Below are 18247 nucleotides of genomic sequence, written 5' to 3' on the forward strand. Positions count from 1 at the left end.
TTTATTTGAGAGTGACAGACACAGAGAGAAAGACAGATAGAGGGAGAGAGAGAGAATGGGCGCGCCAGGGCCTCCAGCCACTGCAAACGAACTCCAGACTCTTGCGCCCACTTGTGCATCTGGCTAACGTGGGACCTGGGGAACCGAGCCTCGAACCGGGGTCCTTAGGCTTCACAGGCAAGCGCTTAACCGCTAAGCCATCTCTCCAGCCTGCAAGCATTTTCTAATCATTTATTGAAAGCCAGTTATCACTAAGGGCCTCTAGTAGGGTCATGGTAAAGGGAGCAGTAGGTTCATAAGAGGAAACAGCACTTTTTAATTCCTTGACATGTTTAAATTTTAAATGGTGCTACTGCTGGGGCTTAATAACAATACTTTTGTTCCTGTCTGGCTCGCTATCATCATCTGAATCAGTGGATTGTTTAGAGTGCTTATCTCCTTCAGAGCCTTCCTCCCCTGAATCTATCTTTGTCCTGCTGGACTCAGGTGGTGAACTGAACGGGTTAAAGAATTTGCTCCTGCTTTCACTTGGGCATGTGTTATTGGAAACGCATGAACAGTCTTGGGTTGTTTGATTTTAGCTTTGATGTGCTGTATAGGGGCAGGAGAGGGAGAGTGGATGTCTAGGTCTAAGTCATGGTGTTGTTTAAGTAAAGTGGCCTTTTCTTTTTTAACTGCAAGGAGAGTTTTTAGTGATTGGGCTTCCCGGGAAAGTTGGTGGGTTGCCTGTCGAGTCACTGCTTCTAAATCACAATCAAGAGTTACAGGGGGGTCTGGAGAGATGGCTTAGTGGTTAAGCGCTTGCCTGTGAAGCCTAAGGACCCCGGTTCGAGGCTCGGTTCCCCAGGTCCCACGTTAGCCAGATGCACAAGGGGGCGCATGCGTCTGGAGTTCGTTTGCAGAGGCTGGAAGCCCTGGCGCGCCCATTCTCTCTCTCTCCCTCCATCTGTCTTTCTCTCTATGTCTGTCGCTCTCAAATAAATAAATAAAAAATGAACAAAAAAAATTAAAAAAAAAAAGAGTTACAGGGGCACAGAAGTGATGTGACTTAGGCATGTGAAGATAAGGTGGAGGGTCTGCTATGGGGGCTGTGGGGGGTGGCCAGTCAGGGTTGTGATATCTGGTAGCCTCACCCTCTAGCTCTGATTCCTCATCTAGAGAAAGAGGGGTATTAGGGGGAGGGGTAAATGCAGATTTGGAGAGAATAGGATAAATGGATTTAAGGGCAGGTGGGTCATCCTCAGGCATAGGAATAATGACAGAGGGGCACCACGAAGGGGGATCATTTGTCTTGCCTAGCACCTTTGCCTGGGGATTGCTGCAGCGCCTGCCTGGAGGGCAGGGCGGCTCGGGGGAGGGAACTGCCACAGCATCAGCAGTAGCTGCTCCGGGATCCTGATGGCTGGAAGTTAGTCCATGAATGGGAGGGGTTTGGCTAGGTTTAAGGTTATTTTTAAGAAATAATTCTCCATCCCTAACAACTTTTGAAACATCTGGTTGACACTGGTGAATTTGAAGTACGTCATTTATTAAATTCCAATATGAGAAGGTTTGAACCGGGACCTTTTCAGGGCCAAAAGTCCTATTATAATCTTTTAAACAATCTCCCACTCTCCCCCATCTTTTTTCATCAATGGTACCTTCCTGGGGAAACCATGGACATAAATCTTCTAAGAAGAGGAAAAAACGAACGAGATCTTTTTTCTTAACTTTTGCTCCATGAGTCTTGAGGGAGTCTTTAAGTCCCCGGATAAAAAGTTCCTGTTTACTTAGTGTCTGTCCCATGATAGAAAAGGAAAGAGGAGAAACGGCAAGACCAAAGGGCAACGTTCCCGGTTGGAGAACTGGCACGGGGGATTGCCCAGTGAGCTTGGCGCAAGCCTGACCGCAATTCTAAGAGCTGGCAGCTGCTCTAAGAGCATTTACTGGCTGTTGCATACCCAGTTTTGTTGATAGGAAGATAGGAGGTCTTTGCCAACGCCGGAATGGGCACAGGGAGCTAGGGGCCTTCAGCCAATGCCAGAGGGTAGCCCTGGCCAAGAGGCTTCAGTTGACCTGTCGCTATGTTGCAATTCCACGCGATGGCGCCAACTGAAAGTAAAAGGAGGTAAAGAAGTGGAAAGAGAAAACTCGCAATTCTTGTGTCTTGCAATTTGACTGAATAGTCTTTACTTTAATTGCCTAAACTTTATCGCTTACCTCAAATGGACCAGTTTTGCAGGCAGGCTTTTTCTGTGTAGATCACGGTGCGGGTCTGTATTACAGGTGGACTGCCTGCAGTGACCCGTATACGGATCTTCACTCACCCCCCTGGTGGGGTGGCGATCCAGTGGTGGGGACGGCCGTCCTCTCAAGCGATGTTCAGGTTTTTTCTTCATACCCCGGGCCCCACGTTGGGTGCCACTTGCCCCGGCCAGCGGGGAGTTGAACAAGGACTTGGGGAGAAGCTAACCTGAATGGGGGAGGCAAACAGACACAAGAAGGAGACCAAGTTAGGTATTTGTAAAGATCTCGAACTTTATTTTTACACATAGGTTTTTATAGGGTTGTAGGGGGAAGGAGTCATAATCAGGCCAGAGATCACAGGGTTACTGGCTAAATACAATTTCTTTGTTTCTTCATCAATTACCGGCAGCACCAGGAGAGGCTATCACCCAGGTGTAACAGCTCCTTCATTTCTGGTAATAGATCATTAGATGAGGAAATAGAAACTTAACTTGCTATATGGCGATTTCTGTCAACATGGCTGAGGTTTGGTTCATAGCTCCCAACAGTATAGTGTCTATAAAGGACAGGCAAGTCCACATATACAACATTTAGTCTTTCTAGATGTTAAAGAGGTTGCCAGTGTTTGACAAAAGTATAACTAGAAAAAAAGTAAAGTTAGTAAACTAATATTTTGAATACCTTTATGTTAAAAATCATAGAGAAAATTGTTCCTGAAACTACTTAGGGCAGTGAATTTGTTACAGTTGCATAAACCTGACCACTGGGTTGCTAGAGATGGGAAGGATTCTAGGGTAGAATGTTCCTAGAAGAACCTTTCCAATTACAGCCTTTGTTAGGTGTGTACAGTTTGTTCAGTGCCACTGTATTTAAAATAGTGGAAAACTCAAGTCCTTATTGGGAACATGTAGTCTCTAGATGTTTAAAGTGCAAACATGGAAGAAATAGAGGGCTAATGCCATGCCCTTTAAGGATTGTTACTTTATAGGAATGGTTGCACTTGGGGAGTGGAATTGTTAAACTTGATGTCTTGGAGCAGATGGTGAGTGCTCACTGGGTGGCGGCAGGGGATGGAAGAAGGAATTGTGCAGAGAGGAGGGTTCTGGGTCAGGTTGGTTCAGGCTCTTTAGCCATTGTTTTATATATTTCAGCTATTACTGAGTATTGAAGAATAAGTCCTGTTAGAAGTAGAAAATACTCTGTAAATGCCCTATTAGTTTTTAGGAACTGTTTTCTCAGAGTGGCCTTTGGTAACCCTGGTGAACTTAAGTCACTGGCAGTGCAGAGGGAGAAGAGGACAGAGGAGGGAAGGACGAGGACCTCCACATCTAGAAGCCAGTTTTCAGTTGTACATTCTTTGAAAAGCACTATTCTGCAACAGCTAAGCTTTACACATGTCTGGACTGACAGTGTATGGTAACAAATAGAATGAGTGAATTAGCCAATGTGTGAATACATTGCAATGGAAGCAAAAGATGCCTCCCTAACAGAGAATTGTTCACCACTCCTGGATCGGGAGTCAGGACATGGTCTTTGGGCTGGCAGCAGAGGGCCAGGAGGAGGCCTGCAGGGAGAGTGCCCTGGTGTGCTCAGACTACTGTTGATGGAGCCAGTGATGCCTGTGCACCTTCTGACGGTCCTGTGGGAATCCATACTTCAGTGGGAACATACCTTCATGACACTATGTGGTAGTACAGATCTGATACACTCTAGAAACACGATGCTTAATGTCGTCTTTCTTTATGTTTGGTTTTAAGTTGAGCATTAGGGAATGCAGACTTTTTTTTTTAAAATTATTTATTTATTTATTTGAGAGCGACAGACACAGAGAGAAAGACAGATAGAGGGAGAGAGAGAGAGAATGGGCGCGTCAGGGCTTCCAGCCTCTGCAAACGAACTCCAGACGCGTGCGCCCCCTTGTGCATCTGGCTAACGTGGGACCTGGGGAACCGAGCCTCGAACCGGGGTCCTTAGGCTTCACAGGCAAGCGCTTAACCGCTAAGCCATCTCTCCAGCCTGGAATGCAGACTTTTAATCATGACTCTGCCAATATTCTATCTAGAGGCCTGTTGCCATTTGTGTCTTCTCTGAAATTTTTGTTGCCAAGGAAGACAGGATTACAATTCTGTTTTAACAGATTGAGATGATGTAGTGTATTCTTAGTTATCAAAATACTTATGTAGCTTAAAATGTTTGAGTTGGTGAACATTCGCTGAGTGTGGGAAAGCATAACACATTCTATACCATCCCAATTCCTGAAATGGAATGCAGTGGGTACACATGCAAGATCCAGGCATGTCTATCCAACTGAACTACCTGTGACTGGATGGCTGCTTTTTGCTTATGTTTTTGTTTCCTGTAATGCACATGTTAAGCAAAACAATAAGGGTTCTTTTAAAAATATTTTATCTATTTATTCCAGAGAGAGAGAGAGACAGTAGACAGAGTATGGGCACTCCAGGGTCTCTTGTGGCTGCCATTTTATGAATCTGGCTTTATGTAGTTACTGTGGAATTGAACCTGGATCAGCACCCTTTACAAGCAAAGTACCTTTAACAACTGAAAAATCCTCTGAGTTTCTTATTTGTGATTTCATTAAAACCAAGATTAGGGGCTGGAGAGATGGCTTAGTGGTCAAGGCACTTGCCTGAAAAGCCAAAGGACCCAGGCTCAACTCCTTAGGACCGATGTAAGCCAGATGCACAAGGGGGCACACTAATCTGGAGTTCATTTGCAGTAGCTGGATGCTCTGGTGCATCTCTCTCTCTCTGTGTCTCTCTACCTGTATTTCTGTATATATCTTTCTCAAATAAATATTAAAAAACAAGGTTAGTGTTATTATTGCTCAGGAAAATATTCCAAGTAAAATTCTAAGTACTGTAAGATCCTTTAAAAAATTTATTTATTTGAGAGAGATAGGAATAGGCAAAGCTAAAGACAGTAAGTATAGTCACACCAAGGCCTCCTGCCATTGCAAATGAACTCCATTTTGTGTATCTGGCTTTACATGGATACTGGGGAATTAAACCTGGGCCATCAGGTTTTGCAAGCCAGTCCCTTTAAGTGCTTCCATCTCTCATCCCCTGTTAGATAATTTTTTAGAATATATGACCATAAAAGTTTTAAGAAAGAAGAAAACAGCCGGGTGTGGTGGCGCATGCCTTTAGTCCCAGCACTTGGGAGGCAGAGGTAGGAGGATCACTGTGAGTTCAAGGCCACCCTGGCATTACATAGTGAATTCCAGGTCACCATGGGCTAGAGTGAGACCCTACCTTGAAAACTCAAAAAAATTAAAAAAAAAAAAGAAAGATGAAAAAGTATGAATTAGTAGAAATATTGTCAGAGGGGTTTGAGTTCAGTTACTTGGGGTGCTTAGTAGTCAATGTAGTTAAAGATGGGTATCCCCCAGCTTCTCTGAAGTACACACAGATGAGTCCTCAGAAGCGTGCACAAGTTTGGAGTGACAAATACAAATATGGGAGTTTGTCACTTGATGTCATATGGCACAAGAGATGGTTGGAAGTATCTTATAGGGTCCCTACCAATTAAGTGGAAGGGACTCTTTGATGTAGTACCATTTTTAGTAGGTGAAATCAGTGGTTAGCTCTCATTCATTTAGTGCTTTGTTATGAGCTCACTGTGGAGAAATTCTGTAATTGTGAATTTTATAGTTATCATTTTCAAAATTAGCTTATAAAAAAGTACAATGTCATTATCCGGGCATGGTGGCACATGCCTTTAATCCCAGCACTCAGGAGGCAGAGGTAGGAGGATCACTGTGAGTTCGAGGCCACCCTGAGACTACATAGTGAATTCCAGGTCAGCCTCAGCTGGAATGAGACCCTACCTTGAAAAAGCAAAATAAACATGCAGAAAGACAGAAAGGGAAACGCACGAGTAGTGCAGTTGTTCCAACCAGCCTGGTACCAAGCCCTAGGCATAACCAAAAAACAACAACCCCCCCAAAAAAGTACAATGTCTCTTTAGCAGGGATAACTTATACAATCCTTTGTCTACTTTTATAGGATACCCAGTAATTATTTTATAAGAAGATAATGTTTTCCAAAGGGGGAACACACACACACCCACACATCACATATTTATACCACACATAAATGGAACACTGGGGTTTGTGATAAATGTCACCATAAATGCCAATAAGCAGAGACAGGAATTGAGTTTTCAGTTGCTCTTTATTCATGAAGCCATCTCTCTGAGATGGCAGTAGATTAACATCAGCCTCACATCTCATCTCCAAACAGCAAACTCAATAGGAAATGGAAACAAATGCATTAATATTCCAAGCTCAGTCTTGTCCCTCTGGTCAGGTGGTCAGCCTTGTCTCTGAGATTCATGGTATTGGTGCATCACCATCCCGCCTTATCCCATTCACTTTTTTCTCATCATCCTTCTCTGGGCAGCTGGGTTTGCATACTCCCAAGGCTGTTGTGCCTTGCATTCCTCCTGAAGAACTACCTGGGTCATGAGTTAACTCAGGAAAAAATTGTTAGCAGAAGGCCGGGCGTGGTGGCACACACCTTTAATCCTAGCACTCGGGAGGCAGAGGTAGGAGGATCGCGGTGAGTTCAAGGCCACCCTGAGACTACAGAGTTAATTCCAGGTCAGCCTGGACCAGAGTGAGACCCTACCTCGAAAAACCAAAAAAAAAAAAAAAAAATTGTTAGCAGTGTGGACATACTGAGCTAGTTTCAATGTATACGTGCAAATTCATTTTCATAACATGAAACACAATGTTTCCATATAACAGAATATGATCTTGCCCCTTGCCCAACCTCCTTGTCTCCCATATTCTACACAGGAAGCAGTAACTCATATCTATAAGGTCTGTGATCTAGGAAAGATGGCATCCTGCCACCATATAATCAGTCAAATGTTAGCATGGCTTCTTACCAGTAAGGGTAGTTTCTGGTATAAATATATGACCATAAGAGCACAGACAATACACAACAGCCAGCAGTTATGTGAAAGAAGATTTAAGAGAAAAGTAAGAGATTACCTATGAAGTTTGTAAGACCCAGGAGGTAAGAAAAGAAAGATCAAAATGAATAAAATATTTTGCTTTTTAAAATCAGGGATTATTTTTGTTGTTGTTGTTGTTTTGTTTTTCGAGGTAGGGTTTTACTCTAGCTCAGACTGCCCTGGAATTCACTATGTAGTCAGGGTGGTTTCAAACTCATGATGATCCTCCTACCTTTGCCTCCCGAGCGCTGGGATTAAAGGCGTGTGCCACCATGCCCAGCTCAAAATCAGGGATTATTTTAATAAACTATTTATTTCTTCATTTTTTAAGAGTGTGAGAGAGAGGCAAGGAGAGAGAGAGAGAGAATGGGTGTACCAGGGCCTCTAACCACTGCAAACAAACTCAGACACATGCACCATCTTGCTTACGTGGGTCTTGGGGAATTGAACCTGGATCCTTTGCCTTTGCAGGCAAGTGCCTTAACTGTTAAGCGATCTCTCCAGCCCTTATAAACTATCTAAATGTTTTGGTAAATATAAAGAATTATTCACATATTCAAGGCTAGCCTCAAACTCATGGTTATGATCCTGCCTCAGCCTCCCCGAGTGCTAGGATTAAAGGTATGTGCTACTATGCCTGGCGAGATGCCAAACTGTTCAAGAGTACCAGGACTCTTCTGGGACATAACTGGAAAATACAAACAGAGATGTTCTTTCAACCCAAAAAGGCTTAGGCTACACATTCCCAGTCCAAGAGGGTGGAATGGGGACATAGCAGGGAAATCATCGCACCAAAGCAAAACTGAATCACAGAAGGGCCTACCATAAATCCCACAGCTCCCTGGACACTTGGGATGAAGTCCTCTGGACTTTGGCAGGCTTCCATCGCCCTGATCCTCCTGCTCTGTGGCCTGTGGCACAAACAGCTTCTCCCTTGGACTGAATCAACTCCAAGGCCATAGACAGCTTTTTGTCATGGATGTCTCATGGTCCTGGTACCTCCAACACCTGGTGGTCTCCATTGCCACTTAGGGTTACCTTCACCTTCACTCAGTGGCCACTCAGGGCTTCCAACACTGCTATTCTTTGTGGCCTCAGCTGCTGTCTGGAACAGCTGCCTCAATTCTCTAGTGGCCTTGATTGAAAACACATTGCTCTCCCTGCCAAACTTAGGGATTCTTTGAGGTATGGGGGCACTGTGGCTTCGAGGCAGGGTCTTCCTCTAGTCTGTGCTGACCTGACTCTCACTCTGTAATCAGAGGGTAAGCCTTGAACACACGGCTATCCTCCCACCTCAGCCTCCAGAGTGCTGGAATTAAATGTGTGCTCCACCATACCCAGCTGCAATGTTTTAAAATAGTTTCTGACTCCCTTTGTTGCTCTCCTTCAAAAAGCACATAGGAACAGAAGCTGCCACCAAAAGTCATGCTTTACAGTCAGAATGCTGGGATGTCTTGACCATTCCTTCCACAAGCAAGCAAGTCCCCCACTTTCAAATGCAACATCAAACCTCATGGAACTTCTCAAACGTGGCCATAAGGCCATCACTTTCTTTGCCAAAGTATCTCATCAAGTTCTTCTGGCCAATAGTCTCACTGAGTCCTTCTCAAACTCTGGAAACTCACTCGATGGGCCCCACCACTCTCTTTTGGTCTCCACATTCTGCTCTTTAACATTCAGAACTGCCACCACAATGGCCCAGAGAGCCCTGCTCAAGGCATTGGAAGGTTTCTTTAGCCCAGAGTTACAAACTCTTCTTCTCCATCCTTTCTACAAACCATTCCAAATGTGATCAAAATGCACCATCAGGTTTCTCCCACCACCAACTGCCCTCTTGGGACAGATGTTGTGTCCTAGTCACTTTCTCCTTGCTGTAAACAAATTACCTCCTTAGAAGCCACTGAAGGAAAGAAGGAAGGAAGGAAAGGAGTGTGCTCTGGCCTACAGTTTCAAGTGTATATGCAGCAATGTTTCCTGTTTAGACAGTCACTGCACAAGGGAGATGCTGCTGCTCATGGAAATTTATTCCCCTTCCTTTAATTCCAACACAGGACATGCAATTACTCCTGAAAATTATGTTTTAGCTATGATGGCTATTACAGCTGTACAAGTGAGTATGGCAGAAAATTATACATATTGGGCATACATTCCTAATCCTCCATTGAAGATTAATAACTTAGAAAGATTCAGATGCACCTATTTATATTAATGATTCCAATTGGCTACCAGGACCTTATGATGATAGGGTGCTTTAAAACCTGATGAGAGCCAGGCATGGTGGCACATGCCTTTAATCCCAGCACTTGGGTGGCAGAGGTAGGAGGATTGCTGTGAGTTCAAGAGACTACATAGTGAATTCCAGGTCAGAGCGTGAGACCCTACCTCGGGGGGTGGGGGAGAAGCTGATGAGGAAGAACCATGCTATAACATTATGAAGAGGCACTGATTTACCCATATGCATTGGCCATGGACAGCATTGTTTAAAGAAAGATTTTAGGTCATGGATGTCAATCACTAGAAATAATACAAGACCAAATACTCTGCAAATAATGTTTATATTATCAGGAGAAGCTTTTAAGGGGACAGATATAGTCAATTCAACATTTGCTGCTCCTTCGTTACCAGCATGTCAAGTCACTTGTGTAGATCTATTGATGATTGGGTACATTGGACTCACTATAGAGGGCCAGAAGTTCAGGTTTTAGTTAATACTTCCTATGGAATCATAGATTGGAGCCCTAGAGCACTGACCCAAACAAAAAGAGGAGGGAAGGAACTGATGAGGGATAATGATGGAAAAAACATTTATGTGAAGTCAAACCATTCATAAATTGTTTGGCATGGAGGAAGCAATTCTGCTCCAGCTCCTCATTTACCTGGAGGTCCTGTGCAATATAATTTATGGAAAATCCCTACTGCATTAATGACGCTGTGTCTTGGACAGGAGACTTGTGGGTGAATGATATAACTAATGATACTAAAGCGACACTTCTTAGAAATAATTCTCTTGATGTTACTGCATATATCCAATTACCCTATGTGTGTATGTGTGTGTGTGTATGTATGTATATATGTGTGTGTGTGTGTGTGTGTGTGTATATACAGGGTTTTTTTTGAGGTAGGGTCTCACTCTAACCCAGGCTGACTTGGAATTCACTGTGGAGTCTCAGGGTGGCCTCGAACTCACAGCAATCCTCCTACCTCTGCCTCCCAAGTGCTGGGATAAAGGCATGCACCACCACACCCGGCATCCTCTATATTTCTTAAAGGATCAACTCAATGGAGCCCCAATAATCTTACTGTTAGTTGTTCAAATTGTACTTTATATACATGGTTAAATTCCTCTATAGATTTTAATTATTCCACAGAAAGCATTTGTATATTGAAAGCTTAGGTAGGAGTATGGATGCCGGTGCAGATGCCCAGACCTTGGCAGGGCTCTCCAGCTATGATGATCCTGGAATCTATGTTGCATGAAATAAAACGCCAAGTAAAAAGGATCACTGGACTTGTAGTTGCTGTAATGCTTGGACTTAATTGCCTTAACAGCTCTGGCTGCAACTGCTGGAATTGCTTTATATCAAAGCATACTTACTGCTCAATTTGTAGAACAATGGCATAAAAATTCAAAAACATTATGGAACTCTCAGCATCATATTGATAATATGTTACATGCAGTTACTGACCTAGAATCAGCTGTTGTTATGCTTGGAGATCATTTAGTGAGTTTACAGAGACAAGTGTCTTTGAAATGTAACTCAGTTTTGTGTTACTCCTGTAGCTTGGAATGTTAGTCCATTTCCTTGGGATACTGTGCATAAACATCTACTGAATCATAAAAGTATAAGTTCTGAGATCATTGACTTACAAGAACATAGTAGAAACACTTTTGCTAATCATCTTAAAGAAATTAAAAGAACATAATTATTAGAAAGCATTTTTTTCTTTTTTCTTTTCTTCTTTTTTGTTGTTGTTCTTGTTGGTTTTTGAAGTAGGATCTCACTCTAGCTCAGGCTGACCTGGAATTCACTATATAGTCTCAAGATGGCCTTGAACTCACAGCAATCCTCCTACCTCTGCCTCCCAGAGTGCTGGGATTAAAGGCATATGCTACCATGCCCAGCTAGAAAGCATTTCTGTTAGTGCTTCTCATTTGAACCCTTTTGATCACTTTAAATGGTTGGGGGAGTCTACTCTAATTGTATTAATTATGTTGATTATTGTTTTCATATGTTTGTGTGCAATCTGGAAAAGAATCTCCAGCACCCAACAATTAATTGATCATCGAGCTGCTGTGTTCAATATTATGCTTCAAAATCTTTTGATAATTTTTATTTATTTATTTATTTGAGAGAAAGAGGGAGAGAGAGAGAGAGAATGGGCACACCAGGGCTTCCAGCCACTGCAAATGAACCCCAGATGCGTGTGCCCCCTTGTGCATTTGGCTAACATAGGTCCTGGGGAATTGAGCCTCGAACTGAGGTCCTTAGGCTTCATAGGCAAGCACTTAACCACTAAGCCATCTCTCCAGCCCTGTTCAAAATCTTGATAAACAAAAAGGGAGACATTGAGCTGGGCATGGTGGCACATGCCTTTGATCCCAGCACTTGGAGGCAGAGGTAGGAGGATTGCCGTGAGTTCAAGGCCACCCTGAGACTACATAGTAAATTCCAGGTCAGCCTGGGAGAGACCCTACCTCAAAAATAAAAAAAATAAACCAAAGCAGGGAGAAATGAAGGAGTTAACTGAGAGCAAGAAGGAAGTTGAAGCAGGAGGCTAGAATTCTCAAGAATACAAGAGAATAATTGGACGTGCTTAGTGGCATACCACCTAAGTACATTCTTATGTTGAACTTCCTGCGCTGTTCTCAGAATGACTCCCTATGGCTTCATATTATAAGTAACATATAAAGCAGTGATTGAGCTCTCACACCCTGTTTTACTCAGGGCACAGCTCCTGTCTTGCTTAAGGTATAGCTGCTTTTGATTTTACCTCATGCACAAACATTTTTCTTTGTCTTGGTTCACAGCAAAAATCACCATGTCTCAGACTAAGGCACTCTTTCTCCAAGAGAGATTGAATCCTCTGCTGGTGCAGGTGTTGCATATCATTTCTGTGTTCATGGTTGCTCTGGCACTGAACTCCAAAAACTATTAGTGTGATAATCCTCATCATTATGATTAGTCATTACTCTTATTAATATTTACTGAGATTTTTTTTTTTTTTTTTGAAGCAGGGTCTCCCTCTAGCCCAAGCTTGGAACTTGCTCTATAACCTAGCTTGGCTTAGAACTCAAGGTGTTCTTCCTACCTCAGCCTCCTAAGGGCTGGGATCAAAGGTGTGCACTACCACACTCTGCTTCCCTCAAGTCACTTTAGGGAAATTGTGTTTCTGGGATACTCATACTGATTTCCCTACTTGGGGTAGACATCACTTGCCTGTCCATTACTGCCATTGACCAGGTGTGGTATCCTCATATCTTGTGTGGGCAATTTCCATTCATGTGCCTATTCTTAGCAAACCTGTTGTTGCTTCTAGGTAGCAGTTCAATGACATAGTTAGGTATACATAGCAGCTATATTTGTATATACTTTTTAATTTAGGGGGGGAGAATGGGCACACAAGGGCCTCTGGCCCTTGCAAATGAAGTCCAGACGCATGTGCCACCATGCATCTCACTTACATGGGTTCTGGGGAGTGGAACATGGGTCCTTAGTCTACCCAAGCAAGCACCTTAACCAGTAAGTCATCTCTCCAACAATATATGTATATATATATATATATATATATATATATATATATATTTTTTTTTTTTTTTTTTTTGGTTTTTCAAGGTAGGGTCTCACTCTAGCCCAGGCTGACCTGGAGCTCATTAGGTAATCTCAGGGTGGTCTCGAACTCACGGCAATCCACCTACCTCTGCCTCCCAAATGCTGGGATTAAAGGCGTGTGCCACCATGCCCAGCTTTGTTTTATATATTTTAATTCTCACTAACTGAGTGCCTAAAGAGTCTAAGTTCACTTTTTTTTTTTTAACTTTAGGACACTTGGAGGGCCCTTCCTCTAAACAATTTCTAATGTGAATCCAGAATTCAAAACAAGAATCAACATCTCACCAGAAGAAAGTCTGAGGCTGAAAAGCAAGTTGGTGACATGGCATTGAGGAGGAGTTTGGCAGAATTTTCTGTATCTTAGGCTGCCAATATCACAGAAAGCAGTTAAAATAATGACATGTAAATGAGCAAGAATGCTGCTCTCTTAGTTAAGCTGATAGCAACACAAGGGTGATGGAGAAAGATACTGAGGACACTCAACACCTACCAAACCAGACATTTAGATGCTCCTAAGTGCCCATCACTGAAGTAGACTTAAAATGCTCCCGGTATGGTTCAGGAAAGAGGGGGAGGAAAGATTGTTAGAGCCACAAGTTGGGACATTTTTCACAGAGACATTGCCTCACCCCCATAACTGATGGCTGCCCCCATAATGCATGACCCACAATCCCCATGGGGTTGACCTGCATTCCTAATGAAGAAGGCCTCTTCAGAAAAGGGGCAGGGAGGTGGGAAAGGATGGTACCAACATGTTTGTTTACATACAAAATATGTCCACATCTAATATAAAAAATAATGACATGTAGAGTGCTGATAGGAGGGATTGAGAATGGAAAGAGTGGCTGAAGCATGCCATGCATATAAATGGCCATACCTGTTGGGTATGGTGGCCCATCTCTTTAATCCCAGCACCCAAGAGGTACAGGTAGGTAGGAAGATCACTGTGACTAGAGGCCAACCTGATATTGCAGCGTGAGTTCCATGTCTGTCTGAGCTAGAATGAGACCCTATGTCTAAACAAACAAACAGGGCTGGAGAGATGGCTTAGCCGTTAAGGTGCTTGCCTGAGAAGCCTAAGAACTCATGTTTGACTCTCCAGGTCCCATGTCGCCCGAGGCACAATGATGCAAGCACTCAATGTCACCCATGTGTACAAAGGGGCACACACGTCTGAAGTTTGTTTGTAGTGGCTGCAGGCCCTGGTGTGCCCATTCTCTCTCTCAAAATAAGATTATACTAAAAAAGTAATAAACAAACAAAACAAATTGCCATCCCTGATGTGTTTTAGGCCTGGAGTGTACTCTTTTTATTTTTTTTTAAGATTTATTTTATTTTATTTATTTGAGAGTGACAGACAGAGAAAGAGGGGGAGGGGGGGGAAATGGGTGCACCAGGGCTTCCAGCCACTGCAAACAAATTCCAGATGCACACGCCATCTTGTGCATCTGGCTTACATGGGCACTGGGGAATCGAGCCTTGAACCGGTGTCCTTGAGCTTCCTAGGCAAGTGCTTAACACCAAGCCATCTCACCAGCCCTCTTTTATATTTTCATTAAATTATCATGTTTATTGAGGGACATACAGAGCCAAGGACAGGCCCCCACATGGCTAAAGATCCCATGTGGAGGGCCTGGAAAAAAAATTGTGGAAAGAAAAGAGAAAGTTCAAGGAGCCTCTGCCATGTGGGGGAGCTGGAAGGGATAAAGGAGGACATGTGGAGAGGCTAGGGGGCCCTCCCAGTCCCGGCAGGCCCAGTGGAGGGAAAAATCACTCACAGCTGGAAGTTCCCAAGTGGTCAGACTAGAGTGTTTTTTTTTTTTTTTTTTTTAGGTAGGGTCTCACTCTAGTTCAGGCTGACCTGGAATTCACTAGGTAGTCTCAGGGTGGCCTTGAACTCTCAGTGATCCTCCTACCTCTGCCTCCTGAGTGCTGGGATTAAAGGTATGTGCCAGCACGCCTGGCTTCAGAGTGTACTCTTAATGGGGTTCAATCCTCTACATATCACCCCAGAATCAGTTCATCTCAACAGGGTCTTAGAGGCAAGAGAATGGCTTAGAACATTTGGGGGATCAGCCCTTACAGTTCTAGAATAAGTATGAACTGTACTATCTGACCCAGGGACGGGGGTATGGATGGCTTTAAGGGATTTCCTAACTTTTTGACATTCATTATGCCTTACGTGTGTTTCTGGTTAGAAAAGAGATGCAAAGAAATCAAGGTAACATGCAATTCCAAAAACTGTAATGGAACAGCTAAGTGCGAATCAAGATAATGAAGGAGACAGAAGAAAACTAGCTTTCTAAGGCAGTATAATTAGGAATAGGAGCCCAGAGATAGAACCAGAAAATAGATGTCAAAGGGCTTACCTTGGCAGAACTGGAACTCGTGACTGATCCAGTTTCACCCAAAATAGCTGCAGCACCCCCTGCTGTTTCCAAGGTCTAACACACTACCTAGATGGGCTAGTGTTTGGGTCAGTGGACCCAGGAACCATTCAGGTCTTCCCCTTACATCCAACAAAATCCATTTTAATTAGCTGTAATGAACTTACCGCCTGCAAACCTCCCTCTCTTCCCTATGGTCTCTTCTGTCTGAACAGGCACGTAAGTCGGCCTCTTTCTACTTGGTATTTCCATGTTTACCTTCCATCTGTTCATGCTTTGGGGTAATTGCTCACTTTGATTATATATATGATTCCTCTTTGATCTCTGAGCCGTTCACTCTTAATTCTCTCTGGTCTTTTACCTGTCTGAGTAATCTTTGGTTTTTGTTTCCAGATACATTTTTCACTTTGAATTTCTTCGAAATCCTGGGTCTACCACATGTGTAATAACTCTCTTGACTTTTTAAAAAATTCTTTTTAGTTTATTTGAGAGAGAGGGAAGGGGAGAGAGAGGGAGGAAGATGCAGTTACAGAGAGAATGGGCATGCCAGGGTCTCCAGCCACTGGCTTACATGGGTACTGGGGAATTGAACCTGGATCATTAGGCTTTGCAGACAAGCGCCTTAACCACTAAGCCATCTCTCCAGCCCTTGACTTTTTTTAACTATTTTTTCTGGCGTCTGAATTTGCCATCCCTGCTTTGATGCTTTTCCCCTGTTGCTCTTCCTTAGGCTGTGAGTGCATCACCACTTGCCCCTTAATGTTCTCCTATGTGGAGGTGCAGAACTTAGGCTTTTTACGCTCCTACATGAGCTGTGTTTTCTCTGAATCCTTCAGCATGGGCTTCTAGGTCCTGTCTTCTGCCTGCATTTGTAATAGCCCTAGCCTTTTCCTAGACACTAATTTCCCTAAATAAGCCTCACAATTCATAATCTCTCCCTAACTAAATCCAATAACTCATAATTTATCCCTCTCTAGTCTGTTTTTATCAATTTTTTGTTAACAGGATAAGGACCCAAAAATTGGACTTCATAAGTCAGAAGAGACAGCAGATAGCCAGGCAGGGTGGCACATGCCTTTAATCCCAGCACTTGGGAGGCAGAGGTAGGAGGATCACCATGAGTTCAAGGCTGCCCTGAGACTACATAGTGAATTCCAGGTCAGCCTGAGCTACAGTGAGACCCTACCTCGAGGAAAAAAAAAAGAGAGAGAGAGAGAGAAAGAGAGAGAGAGAGAGAGAGCGCGAAAGCGAGAGTGAGCAGAAAAATGCTGAATTAGGGATTTCGAGGAATGGTGGGAGAAACAGGACAAATGCTAGCAAAAAAAAAAAAAAAGGTCTGAAAACAAAAGTAAATCAAGGGCTGGAGAGATAGCTTAGCAGTTAAGGCTCTGGCCTGCAAAGCCAAAGGACCCAGGTTTGATTCCCCAGTACCCACATAAGCAAATACCCAAGGTAGCACACGGGTCTGTAGTTTGCAGCAGCTGAAGGCCCTGGGGTGCCCTTTCTCTCTCTCTCTCTCTCTCCATCTACCTCTATCACTTCCTCAAATAAATAAATATTTATAAAGTAAATCAAATGCCTGGATACAAACAATGGAGTGCTCTTGAAACAAAACAGAATGTTCAAACAACCACCTCAGGTTAAACCAATGAACTGTTGGCCAGACCAACAGAGATCCAAGCTCTGGAAAGAACTCACCAACATCCACTGAGGAGACACAGATGGCTGGCCACAAAGGGTCCTGTGCTAGTGCCTGATGCTGACCTGGGTGGACTGTTGGGTGAAAGTGGCTCATCACTGGGACTCCACATTCAAGCACCAAAACAGTTGATTCTCTCACCTCAAAGGGAATGAGAGAGAGTGTATTCTTGAGTCAAATACAAGTTACTATGGCCCAGGAACGTGAATTCAGGTTTCGTCAAAAGACATGTTCCAGTGTGGAAGTGGCCACATGAGATTTTAGTAGCTAGAGAACAAAGTTATTCATCAAGGCACCGACTAAATCCATTAGTAGGGAAACAGATAAGTGGGCAAAGAAAACTCTGCTGTAGGTTTCAAATGTTGACGGTATTCATAGCTTTTGGATTAGTTGAAGCCAGTTGGTCTGCTGAGAATACATGTTCAAAGTTTTGATAGCCACAAGGCTAACTAGGTCAGATGCAGAGATAGGCAAATGACTTTCAAAGGAAACAAAACCAACCTAAAGCTCCCATTCCACAACATTTTAATATCCACAACCACAAAATTTATTTTTATTTTCGAAGTACAGTCGCTGTGGACCTGGAATTCACTATATAGTCTCAGAATGGCCTCGAACTCAAGGTGATCCTGCTACCTCTGGGATTAAAGGCATGCACCACCATTCCCAGCCACCACCACAGAATTTTAGACAGTCACTTCGCCTTGTAAAATCTTTAGCACAGGTATGGTTTATGTCTGGAAACTTCAGTCCACACCTATCATGTAAATTGATTGATTGCAAATATTACATGGTAATATGATTTTACATATACTTTGAAAGTATTTTCAGAAAAATTGTTTCTGCCAAACATATTTTCAAGCATATGACTTCAATTGAACACATTCATTGCTCCAAATACATAATTACATTTTTTGTATTTATTTGCAAGCAGAAACAACAGACACACAGACTGAGAGAGAATGGGCACACCAGGGCCTCTAGCTGCTGCAAACGAACTCCACTTTCTGCATCTGGCTTTACGTGGGTATTGGGGACTTGAACCTGGGTCACCAGGCTTTGCAGGCTGAGCTGTCTCTGCAGCTCCATAATTTTTTATGTTGTTGCTGTTTTGTTTTCCGAAG

This window comes from Jaculus jaculus, chromosome 4 (assembly GCF_020740685.1).
Source record: "Jaculus jaculus isolate mJacJac1 chromosome 4, mJacJac1.mat.Y.cur, whole genome shotgun sequence".
In the NCBI taxonomy this organism is placed as follows: Eukaryota; Metazoa; Chordata; class Mammalia; order Rodentia; family Dipodidae; genus Jaculus; species Jaculus jaculus.